The following is a 9,941-nucleotide window of genomic DNA, read 5'->3' as shown; positions in this document are numbered from 1 at the left end:
ACATTAAGAAACTGTTTTCGGTACCGCGTACCGTCAGCCTCGTATGCCGACGGTGCTTGCGTACAGTTATCGATAGCGACCCGCGACCTCTGACACATAATTCTCGCACTGGAGCACAAGAAAAGAGTTTCCCATTTTTCCTTCGCCCTTTCTCGTATTCGCCAAACACTTTTCCAACCCCTTTTGCTGTCTAACATCCTCCTCCACGGCGGTTTGCTTTCCAAAAATAACACACACACTGTGACCTAGATTACTGGGTAAGCGATTTCTGCAAAGATATTAAAATTTGACTTTATGATTTATTGACAATAAAAAAAATTTATTGAGGAAAGATATGGTTTTGTGCTTCAAGTAAAATGGTAACGTTTTAGAGGCACTGATATGATTCTAAATATTATGCTACGTGCCGTTAATGTTGAAATATCTGTTAGGTAAATTATTGAATTGAGAATTGATAATAAAATTAGGTTTACAAATACAGTAGTGACATCGAATTCCACTATAGCCCGAGTCGGGCATTGCTAAATCAATAAAAAAAATTATTCAGTGTTACAGAAATTCTAAAGATAGAGATGTAAAATAGTAAATACATAGAATTCTTGGTATTTCTGCATCAAATTTAAAATATATTATTGTATTGGACAAAAAGTTCTTTCTGCGTTCTCGTTTTTTATTGTAAGAGCTTTGATGGATACTTCCTAATTTTGTAGAATTTCCGAAGATGGTGCAATTAATAGTCTACCTTGATTTGACATATCCTTATTATTACTCAGTTATGTTGAGTACCTGTATCATTACTGTTTGATATCTGGCTGTCCAAATCATACATCATAAAGATGTTTTGATACCTTCGGTTGCAAGATCAAAGCTCTTATAATAGAAATACGGAAGAGCTTCAAATAGATTCAGGGAATAAAAATGTATCAAGTATAGAAAACTCGATATTATCTTACTAAAAAGGTACGTTATTGAGAAGCAGTTTTATCACAATAACTCTTAGAACAGTTAAGTTCTGGTTGCTTTTGAAAATGAGAACAACAATTTAAGGATACAAAATACTTTTTAATATTTTACAGTTACTAAATTAGTTATACTAGTGAAATCGCCGTTACTTATACCCAAACTTAATTGCAAATTATTGCCAAATAAATTTAAGTAACTAGTGGGCGCAAGGCATCTAGCCTTAAGGCAAATGGCTGGAACTTCCCGTACCAAATATTATTATTATTTTAAAAACGATTAACATGTTTGAAAAAAAATTGCTTCGAAAAAATTAGATTTTTGAGAAACTATGAATTTGACAAAAAATTAAAAGTATGTATAGTATATTGTATATTATTATGTATATATATATATATATATATATATACATAATACATATATGTATATATATATATATATATAGTACATATATATATATATAGTATATATATATATATTCTATATATATATATACATATATATATGTACTGGATGACCCGACGGACGTTGTCCTGTACCCACGTCTACAATTTAAAAAATCCAACAATTTTTAATACCCCAACCTAAACTTTATAATATCCTATGTAATGAGCCTTTGTGATTCAATTATGGTCTTAACATATGATACACGTTTTGAAAATTGCAGTCTTTCAAACAGTACAACAAATTCAGAAAGAATTCGATTCAGAAAGAATTCTAGTATACGCGATAAAAGTACAATATTACCTTCGTTTTTTCCACCCAAAATAATTGCTTCAATAATGTTGCCTATAATTTTTACAATCTCGTACCATATTTCATTTGCTTTTTATAACATCTTTTTAATTGCATTTTTTACTAATAACTTATTATACATTATTACTTAAATTCGTATTTTAAGTGAATTAATATATCAAATTCCGTTCATATGTGCACTATTCAATCTCTGATCAACTAAATAAATACTCGTATTACATATCCAATGCCAAACAAATGAATGAATTTTTTTTAATAAATTGTTATTTTTTAGAATTTTGAAAAAATTTAGTAGAGAAAGGCAGAGTATGACATGCATGAGTTAAAAAAATAAGCTGTCAAACTAAATTATATAACTGCATCTGCCAAACATATACTGTTATCTTCTATTAGTTCAATTTCGTGCTTAGCTGGATTAGTTTAATCTCAGCTGCATTTCGGCAATAATAATGTAGGCATTATATTTTTCTTATTCATAACCATGAATATATTATATTCTAATAATGTCTAGGCACCTAAATTCAAATTTCAAGTGAAATGACACTTCTGGCAAGTGACAGTTCTGTCAAAATGTTTTCAATGTCAAACAATGCCAGCAATTTTTTCATTTATTTCTACAATATTACTATATTTTTATAATCATTTAAGTCTTAGAATTTTTCTTTAACAAACTTCAAAAAGATTTATCAAAATTCTAATAATCGTTTAGGAGGAGTATCTTCACATACATTATTCTAGAAGAAATTTATATAATATATATATATATATATATATATATATATATAATTTTAGTTATTTACATGACAAATAGACCACCATTCATATAACTATTTCCCGACAACAAATAAACTTGAATAAGAGCAATAACCAATTGCGATATTGCGGAAAGCATTTATTACCGACGACATAAAATTCCCCGAACTTGCTCTTTTAAGTTTTTTTTTTCTGAATACTTCTTCGCTTTTCATATCACTTTATAGACTACTGCCATTTAAAGTTTGAAGAAGTTAATGATAATCTGCGAATACACGAATTTGCACTAAGGCTGCTAACTAAAATTACATTGTCGAACTTATACCAAGTACGAACTACGAGCAAAATATGTTAATAAGCTATGCAATATATTTTCATTGCGACGCTACGGTTGTATTATGCATTTAAATATTAAATTTTAAATTTAAATGGCGCAAATGAAGTATTGTTATGTTCGAAATTATTATTTATAATTTTGAAACTAATTGCAATCGAAGAGATTCTGTTCGACGTGTATTTGATTATTTATGCTGTTTTTAATGACATTATTAATGCTGTGCGTTTTATAAATTTAAACAGTTCTATAAATACCACAATATTTGTTAATTGTGTATATATAAACATGATTTATATTTTGATACAGGTTTATAATACAACATAATACTTTTTTTAAAAAAATAGAATAAACAAATAAAAGAATTAAAAGTTTAATTACTCTACATGAATGCTAACTTGTAGTAGTTCCGTTAGACAAATTCATACGATATATTCATTCATAATTTTAAAAAATTACTGTAGCATTTTGAATAATCATGTTTACTTTAAATAATACGTTTTTTGTTTAGTTGGAAGTTTTAACTATAAGTTTATTTTGTTGTGAGAAATGTTTAATTAGAGTTAGGCTTTATTTGAGCCTTATTGCTTCATACAAGAGTACTTTGTTTAAAATATCTTTGTTATTATTGTAATAAAATGTGTTACACTTAGTTACAGTATATTCTCATTCTTACTTTTTTAGAGATTTTTTTCTGATTAAGTGATCAGTAGATGAAGTAATAGAAATTGACCATTACATGGTTCTGATTATAACTGATATATATTTTTGTATTTGTTGCAAGTTGTTAGGAATTTAATAATTATTTGTAGTCATTATGCACAATTTTCTGTTCATCCACGGATCCATCTGCAAGCCAAACTCAAATTGAAATTTGAATTTGTATATAATATTAAGTAAGTACATTCTTTATTAAGATTTTGTCTCATACTTGGTATTATCTTATTGTGAAACCAGAAATTTTCAATTTATACAGGTGTACTTGAAATAACAATCTCTAAGTGAAAACACTTCTTACATGAAAGTGTTAATATGGAAAAAAATGATTTGGACTATAATAAGCATTTTATGATTACCCAATACTTTAGTATCTTAAAATGATTTAATTTTGAATACGATTTTTTAACTTCACGATCCAATTTCATTTATAGCAAATCATAAATACATTGAGCTTAACTAATTAGGATAAATTATTATCCATCTACAAACTGACAGGCAAATTAACATTTGATGATTTTATGATCGAATAAGTATGAAAATAAAATATACGATGCAATAATAATTATTTTATAATTATAAATTCATTGTTCCCCATTTTATTATACTGCTATAGTAATAAATAATTTCAATAAAATTGGATGGAGTAATATAAATGTGCTGATGGGAGTTAATTTAATGATTTTATTAAACCATTAATTTTCATATTACATTTGTTTTGAAATGCATAATTAAAATAGTGATGCATGGCATCGTGCTTCAAGGCAAATTTCTGTAATGTAGTTTTTTTTAACATATTTGATAATTTTTAAATTTTTCAGAATTTTGTATATTTTTCAAAACGATGTGCGCGCATTATAAAGCTATTTAAGCCAGCCAAAATATCGAAGCATGAAATATTTTTTTTCTACTTTTTTTCCCTATCTTAGAAACAGCAGCACCTGCTTTTGTCAAAAACTAATCAGCACGTCTCCTCATTAATTTTTCTTTTAATTAATACAAATCGAATGCTTTTTGGATCATTTGAATCGGTTGATCCGTGCTCTCGCAATCGTGGACAAAAAATTGTATCCGAACATACATATATACTACATATTTTTTAATACAAACACATACATCCATTTTTTCTAACATAAGCCAAAATGTTCAGAATAACTTGAAACGTGAAGATATGCAAAAAATCGTTTTTTGCGATTACTATAACTTACTACCCTAAGTAAAGTTGATGGGTTTATACTTTTATAAGTATTTTCTTACTCAAAACTTACTTTTGCTATAAAATTATGTGTACTCCCAAGTACATTATGAACCGAAAATATATATGTGTTAAGTCTATAATGTATTTGAAAATTAATTATAAGCTTAAAACTTTTTTTCCAAAAGTTATTTATTTTATTCAGTTTGGCCGCAATTTAGGTATCTTATTATAAACTCATATTTTACTGTGAAATATGAGAAATTAATTCATTAGGATTGATCTTAATTCATTAGGATAAACTATCATATAGAGTAGAAACTGATTGATAACATTATGCTAATTGTGAATGGTTTATATTATACAAACTCTTCCCTCACGAACTACATTAATTTTACAGGTAATATTGAAATATTGAAAGTATAATTGATAACATAATAATAATATATTAATTATAAAATTATAGTACTTCATTTTAGTACAACGTTATAGTAATGAATAATGTCTTAAAAATGCATACATTGGATCTAATAAAATATCATTCTCATAATAGTTTTGTGTTAATGATATTACTATGTTTTTAACTAAAATTAGTTCTGTTTGCATATTAACTTCCCCTAGGATAAGTTATAGTAATCGCAAAAAAATCTGAAATTAAATTGTTTTTATATCTTTACATTTCAGAGGTTTTTGCACATTTTGGCATACCTTAGAAAAAATGGATGTATGTGTGTGTGTGTGTGTGCGGATACAAAACTGTCGTCGACGATTTCGGGAACACGTTTCAACCGATTTCAATAATTCAAAAAATATTCGATTTCTGTTGATGAGGAGACGTGCTGATTATTTTTTCGCATAGGAAGATCTAGTCGTTTCGAAGATACAGGGCGAAAAGTGCCACAACGGTAACTCTGTTCAGAGCCTCCTATTTTAATAATTCACAAAACATTTTACTTGTATCGACAATATGAAGACCTGATCAAATTTTCATGAAGGCAGGTCTAGCAGTTTCGGAGATCTAGTGAAAAAAGTAAATAAATATGCCATTTGGCCGTCAAAAATAAACATTAGACATATGCACATCAAATTATCAGATATTTTATAGAGATTTTAACAATAAGTATAAATTTTGTCTACATTCCCATGGATTGTGTCTCTATGCAGTTTAATCAGTACGATTGCATTGAAAAAATATTCAGAATTTCCAAAATATTTCAAAATAAAAAAATATTTTTTTTCAAAAAGTCTTTTTTTTCAAAAAAAGTAAATTTTTGTCAAAAATTTATAGTTTCTCAAAAATCTAATTTTTTCAAAGTAAAATTTTTCCAAAAGTGTTAATCTTTAAAAAAAAATGGTACGGGAAGTTTCAGCAATTTGCCTTAAAGCGCGATGCCATGCACCCCACTAGTTTCTTTCCTAAAATTTATATTGGTTTTTATACGACCAAGGTAATGTCGATTTTATAATTGACGTTCATAAATGTAGTCACTTTCCTACTCGATCCTTTCTCACACCCAGAAATTTGCACATACATGCAGACATAATCTGTATCCCTAATACCGACTGTGATTTTATAAAGCGATAACGACGCTTTTCATGAACAATTTTCTGAACTTTGTTAATTTCGCGAAAATCTTTAGGAATTTCATTCCTTGCCGACAACCAGTTCGAGTATGGAGAGAGAGTAGAATTTCTGAGTGTTTGTAATTTCTGAAGTATATCTTAGTAAATTTGTATGTTTGTATTTGTGTTTATGTGTGCGCATAAACACAATGTTTAGCTTGTCATAATTTTCGTCGAGTTTTAATAAGCAATATCATAATTCCGATACAGTATGCAATTTCTTCATTACTTCACGAACGAGAGTTGCGCTATGTACGTATGAAATACTTCGGATTTTCAGAGCAGGTTGGAATTGTAAATATGTCGTTCTTTGATAATTTGGAGAAAAGCTGAAAAGTATTACTTTTATTATTTATGAACATGTTTTTCATAAATTGACCTGGATTCTTAAAGATTGGCCAAAGTGTTTTTATTTACTACTTCTTAAAATAGTAGAGTACGTACCTATTGCCACTGGTATCTTAATAATAAGGAAAAAATATATGAAATTAGGATATATATATATATATATATATATATATATATATTCTTGCTGTGCCCATACACGCTTTGTCGTATTTTACTTCCAATTAAAAATTTTAACAAAAATGCATATTTGTTACACTTAGTCTAGTCCACCAGTATACCTATCAACCTCTTAATCTATCTACATATTTGTCTATATATCGGTTATTCTACATACCATTTTATATATCCTCAAGTTCACCCTCCACCAATTTACCTATCTACCAACTTACCATCTACCCGTTCATATGTCTACGTTTCTGTTCACCTATTTACCTGTCTGCCAGTTTGCTAGTTTTTCAATTACCAATCAATTAAAACATATATAATTACTTTAATGATTCTTACAAAAATAGGGATTGTGGTAGGAGGTTGAAAGTGAAAATTTAGGGTTATATGTTCTTTCTATATACGCATATTTTTAAAAAAATTTAAAAATAAAAATCGACCTAAAAAAATTTAAAAAATGTTAAAAAAAAGTCTTCGGGGCAGCCAATACCTACCACTCGATTCTAGTCAAAATAACCGACAACATGTTTACCTAACAATTTCCCAAATGAATAAATACAATTACACACAAAAACAGACAGACAGACAAACAGACATACATTCATTTATATTTACGAATTAGTTTTTCTAATAATTATAAGGCAATACATCAAATGATCTTTAAATTAATTCAAGTAATTTCTAACCGTTTTGACATAATATTTTATGTCATCATTTATAGATATTAGACATTAAACTTACACCTCAAGATATACAATATATGTGCACTATCATTTATTTCATTTACTTCTTATTAACGAAAAGATGTTTCCAATAAATTTATATGAAGCTGAAAAGCAGTGTAACAAAAATAATGTAAATGATATACTAAATATTTACTCATTGTACGGACCCGAGGCAAATCACATCTTCACATATTTGAAAATGTTGTATACATTTCTACTCTTTTTACTTTACCAGAAGCTCTTGAATGTGATTGTTCAAAATATAGTAAGTAATGAATAAATATTGATAAACGTATTTTTAGAACACAGTTCTTCTATGCATTTGCTTTAGGTTTGGATAGTTGAACATTTATTAACTATTATTTATTAACTATTATTTTACGTAATGAGGACCGTTATTGTCAACACATATTTAAATATATATCATATACTTGTAAACACGAAGCTAACCAATTAAAACGAGTTTAATTGTGACGAGTGGGAATTCTAATATTCTAGATCCTCTCCCCATGAAGTAATGCCTAACGGCGGTTTCCGTAGCCAAAAGAGGTAAGAGATAAGCGGAGGTTCTTGTCGGTATTATGCCCAACCGGTATTAAGCCCGACCTACTCATACAAAATACCTAGTCTGGTATGCGTAAATTGTATCGATGACACTAAAAAATTTATTATATATGCCTTTCCTTTATTCTTTTCATTTTCTTTACAAACTGAACAAAAATTCATTCAAGTACAAGAATGGGACATTCTATATAGTTAAATCGTAAAAATAATTATAAACAAAAAATTGGATAAATATCTTTATAAAAAATGAAGATTTTAATTCAGAACAAGAAAGTCATAAATTATGTATCCAGAAAATTTATCTGTGTATGTATATATGTATGCGTATGTGTGTGTGTGCACCTTCTGTATGCCTATGAAACCTATTAGGCATACGAAAACTTTGTATCTAACTTTGTATATATTAATTAACCATTTTCAACATCTAGTCATAATACGGATCTGATTTTGAAATTCGATAGTATACTGAATAAACTTCCACGATTCGAAGCGCAAGAATGTTGAAACTTAAAATTTGCGCGAAATATATGTGAATCAATACATGAGTTCTACTTCATTTAGTGAATTATGTTAGGAGTGTTTGAAAAATTTAATCAGAATTCTTTAAATAAATTGCGAAATAAATATATGAATGATCAAGAGTTTATTGGCGATAGTTTGCATTACATTAAATGATTATCTAGTAGATTTTTTTACAGTTTTTGCAATAGTAATTAAAAATATTTACTGTGATATAGTATCTCAGAAAAATGCTTTTAATATAATTTTTTTTCTTTCTAATGAAAGTTTTACTTAAAAACGATTGTACGTGACTACGTTTTTTTGCCAAAGATTTCATAATATTAATTTTCAATTTTTTCCATCTTAATTATCTAGTTTGCAAAACATTCGTTCTAAAAATTATATTTTTATATGATCCAGTGTGTTGCCCCTTGTTGCTTGAAGTTTTATTATTCTATGAGTTCAAATATTTAGGATTCAATTTTTTCATTGTATTTTGAGATTTTTATAAGCGTAATTCAATTATTAAATACATTTTTATAGATAACGATTGGAAAATCTGAAAATTTTTTGTTTAAGAAATACTTGGCTGTTCACTATCTTGTGCAGCTGCGTCAATCTTGCGGAAAACTCTCCTAGTGTAAGGATTAAAAATATTTATAAAAATATATCTTCAATGAATTTAATAAATATTTGTTCTAAATAAATGTCAATGTTTGCTAATTGCTATAAACTATAACTTAATCTACGAAAAGTGAAAATCTATTAGAACTAGTTCAATGTTTTTGCTTAGCTTAGCTTAAAAAATGATATTCTACGTCTAAAATATGAATAACAAGTAAATTTTTTTTTGCGTTCTAATATAAATATTAGTTTATTTGTTCACTGATCTTTTACTAAATTCTTTTCTATTTTTATATTCTATAAAAATAAATTACAAGTAAAGTAAATAAATTACAATTTTGCAAATTTTAATATTAATATTAGTTCATTTATTCAGCATTTCATTAAACTCTTAATCTACACACTGTGATGCTTAACTTACCTATTATGCACATATTTTCAAAACTAGTTTTCACAAAACTGTACATGAAAATCTAAATTACACAAGTAAGTTCATTTCCACAAATGCTTCCAGTACATATTTTTTGTCCGGTATTAATATTGTCGAGTTTAACAATATCACAGAACGACTAGTCTACAAAGTTGGAAAGTGAGCAATAAAAAGAATCCGTATTAATTTCATAAACCCGAGCAGATCTGGAATAGAAATCTCTAGGGGAGCACCCCGCCCGCCGGC

Source organism: Ctenocephalides felis, unplaced genomic scaffold, assembly GCF_003426905.1.
Source record: "Ctenocephalides felis isolate EL2017-DRISC unplaced genomic scaffold, ASM342690v1 CF-g0.4_SCAFFOLD_01492, whole genome shotgun sequence".
Classification (NCBI taxonomy): domain Eukaryota; kingdom Metazoa; phylum Arthropoda; class Insecta; order Siphonaptera; family Pulicidae; genus Ctenocephalides; species Ctenocephalides felis.
Note: the sequence above shows the minus strand (reverse complement) of the source record.